Source organism: Lucilia cuprina, chromosome 4 (assembly GCF_022045245.1).
Source record: "Lucilia cuprina isolate Lc7/37 chromosome 4, ASM2204524v1, whole genome shotgun sequence".
Lineage (NCBI taxonomy): Eukaryota > Metazoa > Arthropoda > Insecta > Diptera > Calliphoridae > Lucilia > Lucilia cuprina.
This window is the reverse complement of record NC_060952.1, coordinates 77248627-77274165: the sequence shown is the minus strand read 5'-3', so window position 1 is coordinate 77274165 and position 25539 is coordinate 77248627. Positions and strand designations below refer to the sequence as shown.

The 25539-nt window shown below is 30.9% G+C and overlaps 1 long non-coding RNA gene across 1 annotated transcript in view; it reads right to left on the bottom strand.

The window, feature by feature from the left end:
* Positions 1-25539, bottom strand: part of LOC124419417 — a 131288-nt gene that overhangs the window by 53195 nt on the left and 52554 nt on the right. The window contains exon 2 of the long non-coding RNA XR_006940572.1: positions 14690-14782. This is a non-coding gene — a long non-coding RNA (uncharacterized LOC124419417). The remainder of the gene's footprint in view (positions 1-14689; positions 14783-25539) is intronic.

Sequence of the window (25539 nt, the reverse complement as noted above, 5' to 3'; positions counted from 1 at the left end):
CCTTGTTGTTTTCAACATTTGATAGGAAGATCTCTGCTTAAAAATGTGTTTTCAGTTAATTTACTTTAAATTAACTATATTATTGCCTTTATTGGTTTACATAAAATGTGTTCTAGCAATGGAAATTTTTCTACTTTAATAGTCTTTTGCGTCTAATAAATCAAATTTAATTGCTACTGATGCCGTTTGTAGCACAATTAATAGTATGAATATAAAAAATTTCATAATTAACGTGGAAAATATTTGCAGTATTTGGTTTTCCTTTTTTTCTTAAAAAAACAGCTGGTGGTGTTTATTTCTTTAAGGTGGTCATCATAAATAGTTTAACAAAAATTTATCAGCAGGTGAAATGGTTGCATTTCCTTTTACATATTTTAATTGTAAAACATAAATGTTAATAACTGCAGATTCTTTCGATTAATGTATTTTATTATACATAGAAGAAATGCCATATCAAAATTAAGTTTCAGAGTATACTAAATTTTACGTAATTATCTCACGGCAGAGAATCTGGTACAATGAGATACGGTAGCGTGTCAGACTTTGCTTACCCCGATTATTAGAGTACGTGTTAACTGTCGTTTAAATACAAATTCATTGCGGTTAAGAACCCGGTAAAGTCAATAATTCAGGCTATTTTCGCTGCTGTTGCCGAGCACCTACAGAGGAGTGACTGTGGGACTAAATGAAATGATTTGACCTGGGGTCGAAACGGTATTGTATGCGTAACTAGAGTGAGTGAGTCAAATGTTTTTTCTACGAGTGTGTCAAATAAACAAGAAGTGTTTTGGGTTGAATGGAAGCCACATTCCTACTCTTTTTGATGGATTCGTTAGCTCGTTAGAGTTTGAAGAATCCCTCCTGTTAAATAATTGTTCCCTGTATGGATCCAAGACGTTAGGAGTTAAATTATCTGCAAACTCAATGATGACTTCAGTAGCCATCAAGGTGAAGTATTAGCGATAAAGAGGACCTATAATTGGGATAACAGAGTTATCAGAATTTATACTGGTAGTCAAGCTGTATAAAGCCACATCTAGAATTGTTTATGATTTTCGGGCGTCTTTCATTGAGAAATCTAGATATTGTAACATTATCCTTGTACGAGTCATATAGCAAAGAAAATACCTTGCGAAATAAAATTTCTGACAATTTGGCAATAACTGAAATGACTCTACCTGAAAACAGACCAGTTTTGTGATGTTCCTCTACTTGGAATAAAACGTCTTATTATACATTATTTGTGTTATCACATCTGTTCGATAGAGTGTGGTGGACCAATATGGAACCATATAGGATTAATTATCTACTTTTTTGATAGACTAAAACACTGCAAATTTGCAACCATGTTAGATGCATTGGTCTTTAGTTTAATGACTACTGTAGATTTTATAATAATGGGAATGAAACTGTATTCAATCTTTTTTGTACTTCCCTTCCCTAGCAGCGGCTCGAAACCAGTCGCTTAGGTCGGTCGGTCTATTTTAGTGATTTATCAAACTTATTGCAACGTCTTATGCCGTTCTTAAATTCATTAGGAATGCGTTTAAATCTCAATTCTCAACAAGTTTCACGTAATCATTATTACACTTCTCTACTGCCGCTTCATAGAATTGCAATAAGGTTAAGTTGACGTTATTTGTACATCCAAACAAAGTAGATGTTAAAGAAACAATTAAGGCTCGACTAAAAATGAAGTGACAGACTGTCATTATTTCAAATATTTTGCATGACGATGATAGGTTCTTGTTCTAGCACACAGTGTTATATTTCCATTACTCGTTACTTGAAAAATTCTGATTTTAAACATTCTATTAGAGTCCTTATGTGCGACAGAGAAACAGTCCTTTAAAAAATCTCGTATAAAAACATCACTCAATTGATGCGTACTAAATGTTCTAAACATAAGAATAATATCTTTTTTAAGGACCTTACTAATCTAGAAGCAGAAAATGTTATACACTACTTTGTTTGATATTATATAGGGTATTCATTGAGAAAAGTTGATATTGATAAAAAGATTCTACTTACAGCAATTCTGCGTACTCTAATTTTTATATTCAGCTCTTATGTCCTTATAAAAGGATTTTGAAGAACTTAAAATTTCAAACGAATATTTGAAATATTTATATGTATTTTTACCCTACACCACTTTAGTGGGGAGGGTATTTTGGGTTTGTACTGATGTAACACAAAAAACTATTGTTCTTATATCCACCTTAGTCGATCTTAGTCTGTCTGTCCATCTGTCCGTCCATGTAAACTTTGTAATCAAACTACAGGTCGTAATTTTTAAGATAATTTAATGAAATTTGATACATGATCTAATATTGTCCCAGGGATTAAGATCGGTCCATTACTTCACTTTACCCCAATACAGCTGGATCCCCGAAAAGAGCTTGTAAACTTTGTAATCAAACTACAGGTCGCAATTCTGAAGATAATTCAATGAAATTTGGTTCATTTTTTTATGATACCGTAGACGAATTCTATTGAAAATGGTTAACATAGATTTATTTTTTCACCATGCCTCCTTTATTATATTTAATATACTCATATATCGACAAAAAGCGGCAAAGCCAAGTTACATACTAGCCTTGGTAACCCTCATGAACTTTATAATTACATGACCTCATTGTACCCTAGCCCCTATAAAAAGCCCCTTCAAAATTGATGTTATTTTTGTAACAGGTGTAAGGTATTTTATGGTCGGCCTCGCTCGGCTATAATTTCATACTAGTTTATGATACTAATATTGGTATCAAATAGAAGCTGGGAATCTGTACATTCTATCTATATTATATTTCTGACTCAGAGAAAAAACGAAAAAGGAATTAAATTTAAAAAATCTCCTTTTCGACACAATAACTTTCGACTACTTTTTTGTGACAAATTTTCTTTAAGATTTCCAATTTTTCTTAATACTGATGACTTGAAATAAATTATATTATTTTAAAGCAGATGTACTCAGCTTCATTCGATATTAATAACAACTATTTAATATAAATTTAAAAATGTATATATTTTTATGTGAAATGCTTGAACTAGTATATAACTGTTTGTAAAGAATTTATTAGAAATACTTATGAACACAACAATGTTCCTAAAAGCTGGTTATAGAAGCGAAAGGCGATATAATTATTTCCATCGGTTAATGGAGAGAAATTATTCAGCTTATTCGTTATTTGAAATTTGACAATTTATTCGAACGATTAATAGTCAAAAATAAATCGATTAACCGATCGATGATTAATCGTTTAAATACTCAAATATTATAACAAATGAAAGACCAAAGTAAATTTCTTATAAAAATTGTCATAATATAAACAAAAGATTTAAGAAACAAACACTAAACAATTAGTTAAAATGAAACAACCAAGGCAGTAGAAAAGATTTATATTAAATTCTTATAATTTCTTAAAAATTTTAACACCATATGATAAAAAAAACCAAACTTGATCTCAATTATGTAAAATGTCAAATGTTGCCAATAGATTAAACACTAAATTAATGTCAACTTAATGATATTTTAACATGTCAGCAGGAATGTGACATTAATCGCTAGTTTTTTAATGCTGTCTTAAAGGCGTATATTATTTTTTTTAAAGATCAATTTCCACCAAAAAACACAACTTCTTATGCAATGATACCATTTTTTTTCTTATTTTTTTTGTTTTAAAATCAAAACTAAAAATGTTATATAGAATATTGTGCAGTTATTTTTACGTTAAAAACATAAAGATTTTCGATTACAAATGATTAAAATCAACATATAAATTTATACAAAATAAAGCTATAAATCATTTAAACAACATAGCTGCACTTTTTTGCTGTCTTCTTGTTAAGAAAAAAATAATAAAACGGGGGACAAAAACTGCATATATATAGCTTAAAAAAAATTAAAGGAAACCAAATGAACAAATAAAAAAAACAAAAATTTGTCTCAACAATTGCTCAATTTCAACTGTTTGGCCTAAGAGGTGGCCTAAACAAATAAAGCTTAAAAAAATAACGGCAAAAAACACGCACTAAAACTAACCAAGTATCCGTTAGCCAGTACGTCCGTCCGTCCGTTCGTCTATCCGTGCGTCTCTCTATTTGTTTACTTAGTACAACCATCGTTATAGACATTAGTACAATTATTTAGTTAGTCTTATATTCAATATGTAGTATTTTTTTGTCGTTTGTTTTAGCATTCCTAATGGCGCTGTTAAGTCTAAACCTGCAAATATCTATCTATAAACTTGCATTTAAACAACCCACATTAATTTTATTTCTTTTAAATTTCTTATATATTTGCTTTAAAAAGACTGGACTTTAAATGTAGAGTAGTAGTAGTAGTAACTGTGTATTGAAGTGTGTTTTTTATATCATTTTTATGGGGTTATTATACCACCACAACAACCACTTCCCCAAATCATTATTGATGACAATTGTCAGTTGTGGACTCAGCATATTAATGCCGTAGTAACAAATAAATTTTTACTATACATATATACTTATATCGATATATAACGATGACTGGTGGTTTTAATAAGTGCTATGTGTGTCTCTTTTTTTCTTTTCTTCATTTTTTCTGGGATTTAAATTTTTTTTTGTCTTTTAGTTTACATTTGGCTTAACTAACTAACACGCCCACTTTTAGTTTTTGAAAACTTTTTTTTGCTTTTTTTAGTAAATATATTCAGAAAAAGAAATACAAATATTGGGTGCTATCAATTACATGTAGATCTGTATTTAATGGTTTTTATTGTAATATGTATAAAATAAATGTACCCTACTGAGGGATAGGGTCAATTATGGACCGATACTCATAAAAGTTAGTAGAGTGATTTTGGCTCATACAAAACTTGTTTATATCGAATTTTATCGCTGTAATCGCGATGATCGTTAAAGACAGTTTCTGAATGGGACCTTATATGGGGAAAGAAGGTCAATAGTGGACCGATCCTCATTAAATTTGGTTAAGAGATTAATGTTAAAATAAAACTTATTTAAGTACTTATTGAAACCAGTTATGAATGTTAAAACTTTTTTTCCGGGGGCTATTTGTATGGGGTCTATGTGAAAATGTGGACAGATTTTGCCCATTTGCACTACCAACCTTATTAATAGAGAATATTTATGCAAAATGTAAACTATCTAGCTCCATCCTTGTGGCCTCTATCGTATTTTCCACAGACAGACCGACGGAGGACAGATAAACAATCATGGCTTCATCGTCTCAGAATCTAATAAGGACCCAAAAATATATATACTTTAATGGGTCTAAGACGTATATTTCAATGAGCTTTAAAAGGAAACAACAAAACAATATACCTCCATCTTTTCTGATGGTGGGCATCACTTTGCTTCCAGTTTTAAAAACTTAAACAGAAGATCAAATCAAGCAAGGCTTCAGTATACTTTTTTAAGCACTTAGCCCCGCTCAATCCTTTTAAAACAAGGAACCAAAAATTTGTTTTTTTAATTTCAGGACACAATATATCGATCTGTCTTATAAATCTCATAAACCTTCAAATATCAGACGTAATAGAGAAAATCTGAAGTAAGATTTGGATTCAGCGCTGCTTAGTTATTTTGAAATATCTGAGTGGGTCTGTGTAATCGATACCAAGTGGGAGAATGGATATGTTTTCGACATGCGAAAGTAAGAGTTGTATCGCAATTAGTAAGGGTTAATTTAAAAGTATCGAATATGTCATCGACTTAGTGTTTAGATTGATTTTACACTTCTTAAGGCAACTTTATCCGCATGGTCAAAAGTCTTACAAATCGGAGAATTCAATACTGATTAGATTACTTTGGTTATATTCATCAAGTTGTTTAAAGAACCCTTACATAACATGTGCCCTTGTTTGTCATTCAATTGACCATTGCTGTTATAGCGCCTCAGGGATTATTTTGACTCCATGAAAGACCCCATCTTGGTGTTATTTTTATCCCTTGAATGAGAGGTACTTTGATCCTCATCCTTTCCTTGAAATGATTTTATATAGAGTTAAACCACATAATTCGGACTTTGTAGTGTCCCGGTTATAGCCACCACAACTGAGGTTTAAACCCAAATTAAAGGGTTAAAAATATCGGTAAAAAACTGATACAAGACAAAATTTATAATTCTGGATACGTACGGTGCTGTAATCGAGACTTCTACATAGGAGTGGCTGTGGTAAGAGATGAATGTAGGGGTATACGTATACCTAGAGTAAGTGTGTGAAGATATTGTTTTCTATGAATGAGAAGTTTGCTGAGTTGAATGGTGATGGTGCTACTGTATTTTCTTTCCATGTCCAAGTATGTTTAGTGAGAACTCTGTTTATACCAGATTTTTCACAGAGAGTTCTCGATGAGTAAGAATAATATCCGAGGTTTATTTGATTCGTCTTTTGATTAGCCAAATACGTCTCTAGGTATTGTTGCCGACTTATTAGAGATCATCCTATCTGCGTGGTTGTAAACGAATGTGACGAAAGTAAATGAAGTGATTTTTGTTAGTTAGGCAACGAATAGTAATGATTAGAGATTAGATAGCTTGAATACTAGAGTAAAGTGCTTACACATTTATCTGCGTGCAAGGTATAAAATGGTGGCGTTGGAAAATCATCACTAAAGCTTATTATGCGGGTGACAAAGACTTCCGTTAAATAAAGCCGATACGGTAGGTGTTCACGTAAAGCACTTTGAAATCGTTACTGTGTTCAAACAGACAATTGCAATAGATTAAAGAATGCGTAAAAATATTGCCTATAAGGTGGTAAAAGTAAGGTGGTAAAAGTAAATCTAAGACCGTATTGGATTGTAAGAAAGCTTTAAGTGAATACTCTCCAAGAGGTAAGGTTTACATCATATGGGTACCAGGGCACTCGGGAGTAGTCGGCAACGAAAGCGCAAATGTAACAGCTTTAAAGGGAAGGGATCTCGAGGTAGTTAACCTGAAGCTCACAAAACCATTCCACACAACAAAAACTGAATTAAAAATTTGGGTGTACGTTGGGTAGAACCACAAAGATCCTATGGGGTGACCGTGATGAGAATAAGATGAGAAAACTCCTCAAAATGAGAATAACGAGCACATCTATACAAAATTGGCCGTTCGGATTCAGACCAATGTAGAGCATGTGGAGAGGACATTGAGGGTATATACCTGCAACTGTTAAAGGCATGGTGCGTGCTAAACAAGAGGATTAAGGGATATAAAATAAAACAATTTCTATTTATATCCTTAAAATATTATTGGTTCCATTTAGATAATCCCCAAAACTACTAACTCTCTGTGTACATTATTGGGGTACGTCATGTTAATTGGAGTATGAATATTAGAATTAGTGTAAGTTCTTTACTCATAAAACACAAGTGCGGACTAGTCTCAATTTTTGCAGTGTAAGAAGGCGTTATTGGTTTAACAAAGAATAACTTGTACTTATTCGAGCGAATACTATTGATGGATATTATAAAAAGAAGAATTGTTACCACAGTTTAGCTAACGGAAACTAAAAATCGAAGAACTAACATTAATCCATTTCTCGAGGATACATTCTTAACCATCAATTTAATAACTATAAATATTTTTCAATAGCACCCAAAATATATTTTTAATGCCAAAGTAGCACTAGCAAAAAAAAAGTGCAACTAGTACTCATAATAATATTTTTCCATCATTGGGTTTGGTATTCTATTTATATTTAATCGTTTCAAAGTGTAACTTACGTTATAAGTGCTGCTCGAAGCTGGCAAATACAACTACTGCCAACTTTTTTTAATTCCACCATTTTTTTTCATATTTCAATTTAAAATAATTTCAAAAGCATTTTAATAGTAAAATATATATATATTTTTTATTGCTTTTTTCCTTAATGCTGTAGTTATAGTTGTTGAGGGTTTTTATCGCTTTTATTAATCTTTTGTTGTGAAATGCGTGCGTAGATTTTGATTATAATGAATGAAAAAACAACAAAAAATTTAACAACGAAAATTCGTTTTAAAAAAATTATTACGATTTTAGTTATTTTTTCTTTTACAAATGTTGGCTGAGTTTATTCGTAAGTTGTTTTTGCTTTAATTAAAGGCCTAAAATCATAGAAAACATACATTAATAAAAAAATTTTTTATGGTTTCGTATACAAATAAAGTTTATAGTTTAATTGCAATTTTATGTTTAAACATAAGTTACGGTAGTAATATTAAAAATAATTTGTTTAGAGATTAACTTTGGAGAAAAAAAACAAACTGTTTTAAATAGAGTATAATTTGATATACAAAATAATTATAAATGAAATTGAAAATTTGATTGCAATTAAATTGTTTGTATGTAAAATTTAATATTAAAAAGTAAAAAAAAAATACAAAAATAAATTTAGTTTAAAATTTGCTAGTTGAAGAAAAAAGTTTGTGTCTTAAGTCTTTTGTTTTTATTACATTATTTATAATAAAAACTGTTGTACAATTTTACATACCATTAGATTCGGATTTTTTATATAAATCCATAGTTGTTGTACAATATTTGCTTACCAACGCATTTGGTGAATATGTTCATTGGATTTGAATGTACAATGAATGTTTTGTGCTATCTAGAAGTGGTAATTTTTAAACTTTTAAGGACAAGAATTGGAAGCAATATATTCAATACGACAAACCCTATTGACACTTAGATCAAATATACATGACGGTCAGATAATGTTCTATATTTGGGGGATACTGGATACATATTTTATTATATTGTGTGTAAGGTTTGTACGTTATTGAAGTTTTTCCGTAATATCATACTAGCATCTTGGGGAATACGATTACATTTGCAAAACTATGGATTACTGCTCACGCTCATTCCTAACAAAAGATTCACAGTCAAGAAAGCGTGTGAAAGATCCTTCTCAGATGCTGAAACATCCAGTATCTATATTGATGATTTCAATTCTTATATGGGTGTGGGTAGTGGTTTTAAACTAAACTAAAAAATTAATTGAGATAAACTGGATAAGGTTTATTTGAATTTGTACCGACATTTAAGAGGAAGTGCCCTTCGTGAACACATGTCTTGACTGCCTATTTCACGGTGGTCTTTTTCATCCAGTAGGTGAGTAAAACTAAGCAACAACTCACCACTGCCCCTTTGTGTTTCATACACGCGTGTTGCAATTTTTGTACATGGATGTACCGGTCCATGTACAAACACTTTGCTCACTACATTCAACCATGTATGAAAATCGCTAAATAAATCAAAGAGAGTGCAGTGACGACCTTGCACTACGTCATTCGTTTCTTCTTGCTAGACTAACACATTCTAACACATCACTGCACCAACTCGCTCCGTAAAATCCACCAGTCACCCCATTCTCTCGGTAGACATCAGAAAAACATCAGAAAACTCCATCTCGTACACCCAGTCTTTTCATAACTAGCACAAATCCAACATTATATTATTTCACAGTCATGCCCTGTAATTCGTACCAGCATCGATAACAGAAATGTATCAGAAAATCATATTCACCGTGTATCAGTCTTTTAACCAAGCAACCCTCTTCCCGCAATTTGGGTTTCAAACACAGCTACTACGTGGATCCTAAAGGAACCTTAACCAACTGACCAGCCAAGACATAATCCTGCGGGCAACTGGCCACCCTGGTACTAGATTATATGGTAATCTGGTTCGACCTCTTTTCAATTCATGTAAGGACTAGGCCAGGCAGTAAATTGTCAACACCAATTTATAGTCCCGGAACACTACAGTTATTGGTAGCACCTATCTACCCCCGGATTTCAATACACCATGATGTGACACTCATCTAGGAAACATGACCGGGGGGCAATTTGTACCGTCAGTAAAACAGCAATAAAACCATTATTTGGTATCTGCAAGACATCCATACTGGTTAGCGTTTTCTTGATAAGATAACAAACCATTTGTGCCTTGAATTACTCCGGGAATCGGGTTATTCTGATGTACCCGATAATATCAAAGCGGGTGAACTGACAAAAACTAGTTCCCAATTTTACAAGGCAGACGCATAATTTTCATGCTGAATGAACTCTTCCTACATATTTAGAGGTACTGTAGAGCTTTTCAGTTTTGGACTACGTATATTGATGCTCATCCTGACAAGATAATATAATATGACAGCACATTAGGGTTGGTGCACAAACTTTCCGCGGCAAATCGATTTTCTATAATTATTATAATTTTTATGCAAAACCATGTACAAAAATTGCCACCTGCGTGTAAGTAGCATAATGTGTAGTGGTGGTGAGTCTTCAAAAGAAACTCTCCCTGTAGATGAATTAGATAACCGTGAAATAAGGTAGACAAGGCTTGTGTCAAGCAATGAACTTTTACATATTGTTTCTGATGTAGATTCGGGTAGGATCTGTTACGCAATGTGACTACGATTGACGGGCTTCACCATTAACCTATATTTAGGACTTATAATATACGCAGTTTTTAGTGGATCTAATGAATCTCTATCAAAGCTTATTCTGTTTGATCAATGATTATTAATGTATAATTTCATATCTGTTAAGCAGATTCTTATCTGGAAAAATTTTTGTTGAAACAAATATTTGAGAATTTTTGTAGATATAGGTGACATGCCAAAAACATTCATTACATTCTACAACACTATAATGAAGAGGGTATCATGCATTTGTGTTGATATTTGTAACACCAAAAATATTGATGCTACACTCATCTTAAAGTATACCAATCGGCTTAGAATCAATATCTAACTCGATTTAGCCATGTCCGTCTGTCCGTTCGTTCGTACATCTATCTCTTTGTCAGTCTTTCCGTTTAAACTATGCTGCCGATTTTCGTAATGATAGGATCATATTTGATCCTAGCTACCATGCAAAGTCTTCTTCAGAAAATGACTTGAAGATCAATAGCATACCAATCGGCTTAGAATCACTTTCTAACTCGGTTTAGCTATGTCCGTCAATCCGTTTGGTCCACACTCTATGTTTGTCTGTCGGTCGGTCGGTCTGTATTTCTTTCCGTCTAAACTATTCTGTCGGCTTTAGTAATGATTTGACTCTATCCTTTATACAAAGTCCCCTTCACAAAATGACTAGAAGATCAATAATTCATTTATAAACACTAGCCAATAAATGACGAATGTTCAGTTTGTCACAAGAAATTTTAAGCTTGATTGCTAAATCTAAAAACATTTACAACCTTAAATTTTAGAAATCTACAAAATTTAAGTTTAACCTTTAATTACCTAAGAAAGGAAACCCACCAGAAAAGTAAATTTAATTTAGTTCGATTTTTTTTATAAACATAGTTATAAGTTTATATTTATATGCATTTTGGTAAGAAAAAATCATACCCAATTAACCTCTGGGCCTTTTATCTAATAACTTTAAAATATGTGATAAAACTTACTAAAAAACCAACAATACTTTTACTCAAACTTAATTACTTACGACAACATTTCTCTAGTAAAGCAACTAAAGTTTGTTGTTTAAGTCTTTTGTTTAAACACAACTACATACATACTTACATATGTAAGTATATTTACAATACATACATATGTGTTAATGTTGTAATTGCAATTTAAAAATAAATTCTAAGTTTTTTTTTTTAATAAAATTAAATTGACATTTAGTTACTTTTTACCTCGATTCTCTCTCTAGCTTAATTGTTATTGTTGCTATTTTTATTTCCGTATAATGTCTAATAATTGGACATTATGTTTATATGGCTTGTCCCCACAATTAACCAGATTCATTACGAAAAATTAACAATAATGTATAAACATTGCGGAAAATATTCAAAATAATACAGCAGCAGCAGCAAGTAACAAACATAAAAAATTACGCGCATTATTGCGTTGCTTACAACTTGTAATGTTTGAACATTTTGTGAACAAAGTGGTTTTCAGTTATTTTGTTCCAAGTAGTATTTCTTTATGAATATAATTTCTGTACATAAGTATAAATTTATTTATCTTGAATAGTTGTTGTTGTAGTTGCTTTTTTTGTTTTGTATTTCTGTAACTGTAAATGTTGTTTTATGACTATTGTTACTTGCTTGGTGTTTTGTTTATTACTTATGCATTATTATTGCTGTTGTTGCTGCTGCTGTTGTTGTATATTATTGTTGCTGTTGTTTGTTGATGTTGTTAACTAACAATTAAGCAATTATAATAATTATAAACAATTGACCACTTTTTGACACGCTGCAAATGTATTTTTTTTATTTGTTGTTAAAAAAAATATTTGGTGCATGACCCTACATTTCTGTGTGTGGTGCTATAAATTAATTAACCGTTTAAATGTGTGATATTATTTGTAACAAATATATAATTGAAATGCAATTTATTATGAAAGGGAATATTTGATTGATGTATAAATTAAAAACCTGTTGTTGGTGAAAATGGAAATTATAGTAGCTTTTGATAGAAAAGGATTTGATAAAGGATGGCTGCAAAAAGGGTCATTAGATACAGACCATTGTTTCGATTAGATATTTCTCTACTTTAGTTTGTCATTGCTAAATCAATTCTCGTTGAAATAAAAAAAGTCGTTGAAATAAAAATGGTCACTTAAGCTGACGCTGTAAATATTCTAATATCAGCGATGTTTCCCGATGTAATAAGTGTTATCATGTCCAATGATGAGGGACGTGAATCCAAGTAAAACAAAACCGTTGCTGTTCACAAAACAGACAAAGACTGCAAACATAAAACTTCCACATAAAGTACCCTTAAGTTCAATGTTAAATCTGTATACTGGTCGTTTCCAGGACTCCTACTTATAGTGAAAAATACATAAACAAACACAGAAGGAAGAAGGTAAAGCTGGACTGTTACAAATGGCCTAACACCTTCGGTAAAATGAAGTGAATTGAAGGGAAGGGATTTACAAATAGAAAGAATATTTCGCAATTCAGCTAGTCATGGCAATATCATTAAGTTCTAACATCAATAATTTCCTGTAGAGCTGACAATGTAGGAATGATTTGTCAAATATGGATAGTAGTAATAATATTCACTTTCAATATGAATGCGAATATGAATAAATTGAGTGTTTTTCAAGCTAAACTTTTTACAATACAGTTGGTCATGGTAATATTAGCAGTTTCGCTCAATCTCTCATTAAGTTCTTACATCACTACATCATTGTAGATCAGATAATGTACTTATAATCTGTCAAGTATGGATTGTCGTAATGAGGTCTTCTTTCAATAAGAAAGGCACTATACAACATCCCTGTAGATCAGATAATGTACTTATTATCTGTCAAATATGGATAGTCGAAATGAGATCTACTTCCAATAGGAAAGGCACTATACAACTTGTAAACCATAATAAACCGGAAATATACTTAATTGTTTCCGTGGAAATTACAGGACTTTGGATTCTAGGTACATATGCTAGTCGACTTCATTATCCTTTTAAAATGATCGCTGTTTCAATGATGAAGTAAAGTGAAGGTATTATCTGTCTAGACTTAAAAACCTTCTGAGATTTGTCATCGATGCAGACTCCATCTAATATTACATAATTTATTATGCAATAGAGTGTTGTCAATCCTACTTTTAACAATTGGTGTCTAATGACTTTCGTCTTAAATTAAAGATGCTATTGTATGATAATATCCCAGCAAAAAAATAACATCCAAAAAAGCGAAAATGAAGTAAAATTACTCCATGGACGTACTGAATAAGACCTGAAGAACTGATGATTTTACCACGGGCTTGTCATAGGAGGGATGTTCTTTTTTTGGATTTCAAATTCAATACAGTGAAATCATTCTCAGGAAGTAATTTTTATGTTCTTTTCTAGGAAGTTATTAGGAAGTGAAATCGTAGTATTATAGAATACAACTATTTTGACTTAAATATGTTATGTAGACGATAATATGCCCGCTTTGAACAGATCAAGATATCACATCAAAATTTTAGATTTTTAGAGATACAAGATCTCCAAAAGGCTTAACAATAAATACAATAGAAGATAGAAAAACACATGTTACCTCTTACCTATTAATATACTTTTCAACGACTACTGCATATTGTCCTGATTACAAAAAGAGTAATCTAGTAACGTCTTACTAAATAATTTCTAGTTTATTAGTCAACTGCTTCGTGAAGATATTGAAACTATATACTTTGTTTGTTTCTATGACTGTGGTTAGTATTTGCCTCCAATGACTACTACATATCGTTCTGATTACACAAAAGTTGTTTAGTAATGTCTTATTAAAAATGTGTGATATAAATACTTTCCAATTCACTAGTCAACTTTTTCGTGAAGATATTGAAGATGCATTCGTTTTTATCACAACGATTTCACTAATTACATGTAAAAGATTGTGATAAGTACTTGGCTCCAGTGATATCACTGTATGAAAATAATGACTTAAAATGTTTTTATGTAAGTAAATTTTAGTATTTAACCCCTAACATGATAATGTAAGTTTTTGTTGGATAAAGAAACTAGGCCTCTGTTGGGACTGTTGTGCCTCAGATGGGAATCGATCCACCACCTACTATCTACCAGACTAGAACACCAACCACTAACCTACTGGAGGCCACTCTATTCCTAATTACTTTCAACCCTCTTATTTTTTAAGTCTTTTGTTTTGTGCAGTATATATTACTCAGTTTTTTCGATCTATATCGAAACATAAAGCATATTTGTGAAGTCGTTCATTACCTTATAGAAGCAAAAATTAAAAAAAAAAAACTTACCTGTTTGTAATGGTACTTAAGCTTGGCGACAATAACGCTATTAAAGCATTTTATTCGATTATATCAGATTTGATGAAGTAAATCACTGTTTACCTGTAAAACAAAAAGAAAAAAAAAATAAAGATAAATAAAAATATTTTAATCCATGCTCGATCATTTTGCTTACAAGGCAAACTTAACTAAACACAAGAGTAAACTTTGGCATAATCATCACGTGCCACCCTGACAAGTTTTTTGTAATTGGATTTTTTATTATAAAAACTAAATACAATAATTAAATATTATTTGCATATAATTCTGTGGAATTTTTTTTTCATAATTTGCAACATAAAACTTAGAGCAACACCTTGATGGACTAGTTTTGTTTTAATATTTGAAAAAAAAACTAAAATATTTCTATGTGATTTAATTGAAATTTAAACTATTTTTAATTTCCTGTTAAAACTTTTTTTAAAATTTTTATTAGAGTAAATATTTAATAAAATTTAAATATACTTTAAAACTAAAGAAAAAAAAGAAATATTTTCCATAGACAACTATACAATATCGTTAATTGCTTTCAAATAAAATTTAAAAATGTTAAACATGATTGACACTTATGGTTAACCAGCCAAAGGAAACTTTTTTTGTTCAACTTAAATATTTTTTTCCCAACACAACCTTACTCACTTCACTTACATTTGGCAACTAGGTTGCAAATATGCATAAATAATTTTCTATACAAATAAAACTCGAGTTTGAATTAATGTATAAATTTATGTGCATAGTGCGTGTATAATGTGGGGAGTAGTAAAATGGTGAAAAAAATGGTTACAATTTTAATTGCATTTAATTATTGATAAGTATGTAAGACATTACAAAAAAATAAATAATTTATTTATTTATTAATATTTGCTCAGATGACGTGTAGTTAGTATTAGTTTTGTATGCAATACCTGTCTTTCAGTTACTTGTATTCTAAATCATTTTAAATTTTAACTGAAAATACCGACAAATCAAATGATTGAAAATACATTTGACGTAGGATGAAATATTTATAACGCAATATTTAGTATATGTTATTGATTTGTCAATATGTTGACAAATATCAGTAGATATTTCTTTAATTTAGTAGCTTTTTTAATAATTTTGAAAGATTTCATCAGATTACATTGTAGAACTATTGTCAGTGTTAATAAATTATTTATGAGGAAATATGTAGAACTGAAAAACAAAGTAAACAAAATTTAATTTCTGTCCTTAATTCTGTTTTATATGAAAATGAAAATGAAAATAAACAACCAAACAAAATAAATGTTATTGATTGATGCTGCATGTTATTGTTGTTATACCCTACACCAACAACCACAAATATTGGTCTTACACTCATCTTAAAGTATACGAATCGGCTTAGAATTACTTTCTGTGTCGGTTTAACTATGCGCTGTACGTCCGTCCGTCCGTCCGTCAGTCCGTCCGTCCGTCCGTCCGTCTGTCTGTCTATAATAGTAAGGCCTAGGAAAAGATCCTATGAAAAACAGATGAACAAACATACTTTTTAAACTGCCTAGGATAAATGTTAGAAATTCTTATTGGTTTCATATATATACGGATATATACGCTTTCCACCGGGAGGCGTAATCTCTCCATTACTTTAGCTTATCGTCCTTAACTCGATTCTAATTGAACTGGCTAACACCAACTAGACTCTAAGCTATCATGGAAACTCAACACAGAGTCAAGGAGGCAACGGTTGCCTATTATACCTATACTGATATTAATACATGCTCAACTTTACGAAAAAATTCGTAACTTCTATTTTCGTAATATTTACAAAAATTTCGTGTATAATACGAAATATTATTTAATAAAACCCTTTTCTATTTTTACGAAAGTACGAAAACCTTTCGTTATATTTTTTTCTTAAATTTTAGCGAAATTAAACATAATGATATTAATTATATTATGATTAAATAAAACTACAACATTTTTATAAAATTTAAGAAAAAGTATAATATTATTCACGAATCATTTTCATAAAAAAATTGAAAATTCGTGTGGAGAAAACTTATTTTAAAATGAACAAAAATGTTTGAATAAGTTAATATTTCGTAAATTTTACCATATTTTTTCAAAACTCCCTTTTTGCAATTTATGTAAATTAATTTTTTCAAGAATATTTTGCATTATACTAAAATATTTCGTACAATTTCGTATATATTACGAAAGAATTTCGTGGTGCGAAACAACGAACGATTCGTACAATGTACGACATTTTTCGTATATATTAAGCATGGATTTTTTTCAGTGTATCGTAAAATGTTTGAAATGAAATGGGGACTTAGTCCCAACATAGTTAAATGGATGTACACAGTTTTGATACGTCCTATTCTTACTTGTGAATCTCTTGTATTGTAGACTTCAACTAAGAAGAAATATGTTGTGACCAGCTATACAAAGTTCAGAGATCGGCATGCTTTGGGATAACATGTTCTCTTATAACTAGTTCTTCAGAAGCTATGAACACTATATTGCATATCTTCCTATATATCTACATATTATGGTCATCACCGGAAGTTGGAAATGAAAAACATTTTGACATGCTAATGAACACTGCCGCAGTTGCACAGACCGGAAAAGGAAGAAACGGTCTTCCATCTTCTCTGCGAATACCCTGCTCTATCCGTAAAAAGATATAGTTTTCATGGCAGTTACTTCATATCTAAACTTGGTAAGATATCTGGATCTAAGCATAATGATAAGATTTCTCACTGCTATATATAAACTGGATCTAGGACTATAAAATTCTTCATCTAACGAGTGGAGTGGTCCGGTCAAAACGTAGTCTCTTCAACTATACTTGACTGTTCGCGCACAGTGAACTACCACGTTAACCAATAATGTCAGAAATTGTTAAGTAACAAAATGGGGCATTAGACAAGACGGCTGGTTATCATGTGAACTATTCAAAAGTGAGATCTGTTCGTAAATATGTAGATGTTATTTTTTAGATATTTGTTTCATCTGTTCTAATGTACAGATTACAAACTTGGTTATTACGCAATTGTATTAGTTTGCAAAAGAATACTATGGCTCTGAATCATTGATAATGATGTAACTAACCAAACTATATAGCTTTTGCGAAGATGATTGTGTGCATAAAAGAAAATTATCCAGCACGAAAGGTCTTCATCAATAAAGTTGGCGCAGAATCTCAGAAAATCTCTCAGAGCTTTATACGACAAAATGGAGAAGAAGTGGAAAAGATTCTTATTTTAGCTAACCTAATTTAAATTACTTAGCTAACCTAATTTACTAACTTAATTTACTAATTATCAAAATTATCATATACTTGTGTTAAAAAAGACCAGAGTTGGTTCAAGGAATTGAACAAATGACCCTTGAAAGAGTACACTACTGATAACCCTACCAAGGCACACATAAATGAATAATATACTTTTTAATTCAAAACAACATTTCCTTCCAGACATTTCTGAAGTTCTTTTAAAATTATAGATATATACAAATTTTATATGTAAGTAAACGTGTTTATAATTCTCTTGTTTAATTTTAAAGACAACAAGCCACTGTGTGTGTAATAACTAATAAAATTCATTTGACGCAACAAACAGCACTCCTACTTGTTTGACTTTTATAATTAAAATTGTTGTCATTATAAATTTTTCCCCAAATATCTGGTCGTATAAATAATTGTCATTTATTAAAAGTTTTTAATATGATTACTTGTATCACAAATTTGGTTTTAAAGTAGTAAATAGTTTTTTTGTTTTAGTTGCTCCTCTAACATTTTATTGTAGAACAATTAACTATGCCACACACTGATGCTTACTGACCAAATACAGTCGAGTGGAAAAGCAAAGCTAAACCGCTATTAATAAAACAAAAATAAAACCGACCGACATAATAAGAATTATAAATTTATACTATTTGAAAACGAGCTTTTTAAGGCATGGTAAAAATTCAAACGAAATTAATTTTTTATCAAACATAAAACTCCGACTAAAACGTCAGCAACATAGCTACTAGCTCTTTTACTAATGCGAATCAGTAAGTAAGTGAGTGTGTGAGTATTTAGCAAGCAGTGCTGGTAAAGTGTAATGGCTTAATATGAGAAACAACAATTAGCACAACTTGGCTAAGAAAAACATATTTGTAATATTTTAAGAGTTATTAAAAATACTTATAGAAAATTTAAAAGAATGTTTTTGTATGAGCTTCAAGAAAATGCAATAAAAAAATGTTTTGTTAAATAAATTTATTAACTTACAAAACGTATGTAGTTTATGTGGTTGGAATAAATACGTTTATTTTTATTTTATTTTCTTTTTTTTTATATTTTTCTTAAGGAAAATATTTTATTTATGAAAGATGTGAATACAACTGTTAGGTAAATTGTGGGGTTTTAGGTCCATTCTTTTTTTATTGTTTCATTTATTATTTCTACTTCTACTTAAAACAAAACACAGTTTAGTCACGTTTTTAGCATTTTTATAATACACACCCGCAATTGCTATTTTTGGTTAAAAATTTGCACCCGCCAAATGAATTCTAAACTCTAAGACATTTTAACAATGTTGGTAAAATGAACCGACAACGAAAATTATCTCAATCATTTTTTAAATTTTTTATTCCATAAATTTTTCGCTAAATACACTACAATTTATATAGAAAATAGTTTAAGTGTCCATTATTGTGTTTTTAGTTTGCAAAAAAAAAAAAAAAAATGGGGGAAAAAAACTATATTGAACACTTAACTACCATAAAATACTGGTATCAGTTTTAGATTTTTTTCTGCTTTATTTTATGAATTATGAATATTCAAACAGCTTAAATATATATTTAGTGTATAAGTATTATTAAGGTTTTTTATTTATATTTAAATATTTTTTGCTTTGATCAAGATAAGTGACGAGGAGATTTTTATAACATTGTGCTGATGTTTGTAACACCAAAATATATTGGTCTTATACCCACCTTAAAGTATACCAATAATCTTAGAATCAACTTCTGAGTAGATTGAGCTATGTCTGTCCGTCTGCGTGTGCATGTAAAGCTTGTGTGCGCGCTGCAGGTGACATTTTTTGAGATTATTTGACAAAAGTTGAGATATACTCTTCTTTTGGCCCAAGAACGTTATTGGAAATACTTAAAACCGTTGCATTATTTTGCCAAGCCGCCATACAACCGTATCACAGAATAGAAATTTTGGGGTCATAATTATGTTAAATGTTCTATTATGTCCACAAAAATCGCAAACTTAGTTTATAGAAGTTTTAACGATACTGCCGAATTGTTTAAAGATCATCCCTCATTTGATCTTATCCCCCGTACAAACTCCCCTTTAGACAACAACTATAAGGACAGGCCCATATATACCCATACCTCCATTTGAGCCCTTTTGTAAAAAATCTGTTTTGTATTGTCAATTTTACACACTGATTGCTATAGGGTAACACATGTTCGGCTATGCCCAACTTTACTTTCCTTCTGGTTTAAATTTGACTTTGTTTAAGTATGTAAAATATTTTGTTAGAAAACACAAGTTTCTTATTCGACTTTGATCTTAGCAATCACCACTGGGTGATTGCTATATCCTCTATTGGGGCCCTTCAGCGAATTGTAGACGTTCGATCTGTTTGTTAAAACAAGTTGGAAATCGGAGAAATAAAATACCTGCGGCATCTGAAAAAAACGAAGACAAAGCGGATGTGTGACTTGTATCAAGCGGTTCGTTATATACACATGTTAAGAAGCGGCTGGATGAAGTCTGTAAGCTGGCAGGCCAATCACCTACTTAAACCCAAAACTTGTTGACTACTTTTGGAACACGTAAATGGATTATTACTAGACAATAGATTATTAGACAATGTAATAGCTTTAAAGGGAAGGGAGCTTGAGGCAGTTAAACTGACAAAAGCAAAACCATTGGACGCAACAAAAGCTGAACTAAAAAGATATGTGAGAGAATCCCATAAGGCTTTTTGGAATAATGAAACAGTGGTAGAACCACGAAGGATCTTTCTTGGGTGACCCTGATGAGATCAAGACGAAAAATCTCATCAAAATTACCAAGTCTGAAGTTAGTATGATGGTACGTATTCTGAGTGGTACGTATTCTGAGCGGACACAGGATTACAAACACATCTGTACAAAATTGGACGTACGTGTTTCAGACGAATGTAGAGCATGTGCACAGTGAAACTCCGGAGAACTTTCTTTGCCACCACCAGGCATTCGTCAAAGTTAAATCTAAGTATCTTGGAAGTGATGTTATTTCGGACGAATAAAGAGCATGTGGAGAGGACAGTGAAACTCCGGAGCACTTTATTTGCCAAATATTTTGGAAGTTATGTTATTCCGGAAATGACATTCCTGACTAACACTGATTGGAAAATTCTTAGGAATTACTTTTAGTAAACTGAGTTTCTGAACACTGAACAGTAATTACTTTAGTGTACTTTATTTTCATGAGAAGGAACGCACAACAGGCCCGAGAGCGGTCTAGGTGTATTTCTTCGGATTTTATGTAGTATATATCCTGCTATCAACTTAACCTAACATTAGAAGCTTGGGGAATCCTCAAGACTAGTCCAATGGTATTTTCAATTTGTAACCCAGAGGCTTGTACTTTAATATCATAAGTCTGAACTTTAGTAAAGCGAAACATGCACATAAAACGTGTTCTACACGTTCCTCCTCTATATCTATACAACTTTTAAATAACTGTAGCCTATATGATCTGATATGCATCCAATTATCTAGTTAGTAAATGAATTTTTATCCATTTTTAGGCACAAAACTTAACTGCCCTAAATCGTAATCATCCAATGAATGTAAAGGTGAAAGATTTAAGACCCAAGGAATTTCTATTAATGAAAAATATAATCCAAGTCATGTTCTTTGAAAGTTAGAACTAAAATATATTCTGTAAGACGATTTTTTAGTTTTTATTCGCAGATTGTGTTTGTAACCATGGAAGAATATGATTCGTGGCTTCGTTCACATCACCAGTATACAGATGTGTGATTGGTACTTGAGAGTGGATAGTCTATATCATAAACAAAATATATATAATGAAAATAGCGCTTCTACCGTTAACAGTATTGCATTTAGATAAAAAATAATTTCACTTATTTACTAACCATAATATAGGAGATAGAAACAAAAACTAGGATCGGTCTTGTGATAACTTCTTTATCAATTAAATGAAAATCATTTGATGCAGCTTTCAACACCCGAACAACTGTTTCTATTCTTAATTACATAAGCAAAACTATACTAATCTATTGTACTCTATGTTTTAGCACACCTTAAGGGGTATGTTTTTCTATTTCTAGAGATCAAAAAGTTATTGGACAGTTTCATTCTCCAGTATTATGAGAGAGACACAAACTCTCATCAAAAAGGAATCTGATACAGAGATGTGATTTACATACCTATTTTAGTCTGAATTCGTCAACTTTTCGAATGCTGTTCTAAAGAAAGTCTAGTGAATTTTTGTAGCCACCTTAAATGTCTTATACACCTATTCATCATTTGACGGAAACAATTGCAGCGGTCGTACCTTTGACTTTTCGCAAAAAAGTAGTCAGTAACTTGTACCTTATGCGGATCAAGGTGACATCCATAAAAAAGTTTCTGCTGTGCTTTACGTGAGCGTGTCGAGTTTTGCACATGAGGGAAAATGTCTAAAGTCTTCCTCGACAACATAGACAATCATACTTTATCATACAATTACCTGTAGTGTGTAATTAAAGTTGCGTCAATTACAAGTAATTGGCCAATTACACTTTACAAGTAATTGTCATTTTAATTAAAATTTTAAGTAATTGTAATTATTTATTAACAAATACAAATTACAAGTAATTGTAATTGACTATGTAATCAATTACTTTGTATAATCATTACTTCCTCAGCCTGACTGGTAGTACTTCTAGTCCCTAAGATTGAAACAACAACAACAAAGTGAGGACAGTTCACCAATAAACATATTGACTTTAATAACAGTAATATTTTATACTTCAACTATGTAAAGGAGTTATGGATTTTTTGAAAACTTTAACAATACTTAGTATTTATTGAAAAGTTTTAATCAATTTAAGTATAAAATAAACTCAATTTATAAAACATTTTCCCACAGCATATTATCAATAATAAACTGCTTAAGCTTGTTACTTAACTTTATTGATTTTACAAAATTTAATAAAAAATACCAAGTGTTGCATTAAAACGTTTTTAAATTAAAAAGCGTATTTAGTTTTTTTTTGTACATTATCATTAAATTTTTGACAGGAAATATAATGCAAGTTAAATAGAATATGAAATCCATTAGTTTATGTATTTAACAACTAAAAACAAACTAAAAACTATTTAACTTTCCCACAATAAATTTTTTGCATTTTTTACACAAACCAAAAAAAAGATGACAACAAAATTATATTAAAAAACAAAAGACTTAAGAGACAAACACTCTGTGTTTTTGTGGACATTTGAACATTTTAATTGACAGCTGTGCCAGCATGAAATGAAGAAGCCATTTATAAACGCTTTTTGTAACTGATTTTTTTATTAACTATGAAAAAAACAAGCAAAAAGAAACTTCTTGATATTTAATTAAATCTACTAATTAAAACTGTAAAATTTTGTCATTTTTATACAGTCATTTACAATAATTGTTACTGCGTCTGTGACTTTATATGAAAAAGAAGAAAACAAACAACGAAATTAAAATTCAGATTTCAGAATAAAACTACACACAATTTAATGCTAAAAAATGCGTTCTCAACATTTAGTTTTGATGCCTTTTTTCGATATGTTTGAGTACCCAACTCTTGGAAGTGCCGGACAATTGAGTGAATGTTAAATTTACAAGGGGTATCCTTCTTCTATGTGTCTTTTTACCAATGTAAACTTATGTATCTTAAAACAAGTAAGAAGTTATAGTCGGGCGAGGCCGACCATATAGTACCCTATACCTGTATACGAATAAAATGTGATTTAGCTTTCATAATAAAGCATTTAAGTTGAATTGTACCATTTACTGTTTAATAAAACTGTGGATATTTAAGTAAAATTTTGATGGGGGATTTTTAGAGGGGTTAGGGTCAAATGAGGCCCTATAATTATAAAGTTCATCAGGGTCATTAAGACTAGTATAGAACTAGTTTTTGCAGCTTTTTGTCGAGATACGAGTATATTAAACATAATTATGAACTTAAAAGCCCTATTTGGCGGATTCAGTTCTATGGGGCCTAGGTGTATTAATGGACCGATGTTAACCATTTTAAATAGGGTTCGTCTACAGTACCATAAAAGATCATGTGCCAAATTTCATTGAATTATCTCCAAAATTGCGACCTGTAGTTTGATTATAATGTTCACAAGCCCTTTTGGGGGTACAGTTGTATGGGAGCTTAGTGAAGTAATTAACCGATCTTAACCATTTTCAATAGAGTTCGTCCCTGGGATAGTAGAAGATCATGTACCAAATTTCATTCAATTATCTTCAAAATTGCGGCCTGTAGTTTGATTACAAGGTTTACATGGACGGACAGACGGACGGACATAGAAAAATCGACTCAGAAAATGATTCTAAGCCGATTTGTATACTTTAAGGTGGGTATAGGACCAATATTATTGTGCGTTACCAACATTAGCACAACCCCAATATAACATCCCCACTGTTCTTACTTAACATACACGATATTAGTGAATCAAGAACAATTTTGGGTGTGTGTTTAATCCTTAATTCTTGGCGATATCAGTGATACCAAAAAACTGTATAAAACTCGGATACGGATCAGCCAATAATTGGATGTTTACTGATTTGTACATTTGTTAGGGGTGCGATAGTGGCTTTCGGTGTGTCAGTAAGGCACTGCAGGGTTAAGAACTAACTAACTAACTATTTAACTAACTAACTAGATAGCTAAATATCTATCTATCTATCTATCTATCTATCTATCTATCTATCTATCTATCTATCTATCTATCTATCTATCTATCTATCTATCTATCTATTTATCTATCTATCTATCTATCTATCTATCTATCTATCTATCTATCTATCTATCTATCTATCTATCTATCTATCTATCTATCTATCTATCTATCTATCTATCTATCTATCTATCTATCTATCTATCTATCTATCTATTTATCTATCTATCTATCTATCCATCTATCTATCTATCTATCTATCTATCTATCTATCTATCTATCTATCTATCTATCTATCTATCTATCTATCTATCTATCTATCTATCTATCTATCTATCTATCTAACTAACTAACTAAGTAAGTAACTAATTATCAAACTAACTAACAAACAAACTAACTGACCAACTAACGATCTAACTACCTTACGATTGTTTGGAAGCTAGTTTTATATAAGATCTCAAACATAAGGAATCAATGAAATCATAAGGATACATTTAGCGAAATAACTGATTCGATCCATATCATGAGGACTATTTAATTTTACAACAATTACAATAAAAATCGATTTAGGTTATAAACTATTAAATAATGCCACGAGAGGGTGAACGAAAAGTAGTAACAACAAATGGATAGATGGATGGATGAATGAATGTCTAATAAAACGTTTGATTGTATGGTCAATACTATGTGAAACGCTATAAAATTAAAATGATGACAGACACTTAAACTGCAAAACAAAATGCAATGATAAAAGTAAAAACGAAAAATTTCACAAAAAAATCTCTCTAGAGATTTTTATGAATTCTTTTTTTTTTGGTGCAACAAATAAAAATGACACAAGATTTTCCACCAGTTCGTATGAGACAGCAGTGCTACATCTATATATGAGTTTTAATGTCTTGTCTGAAATT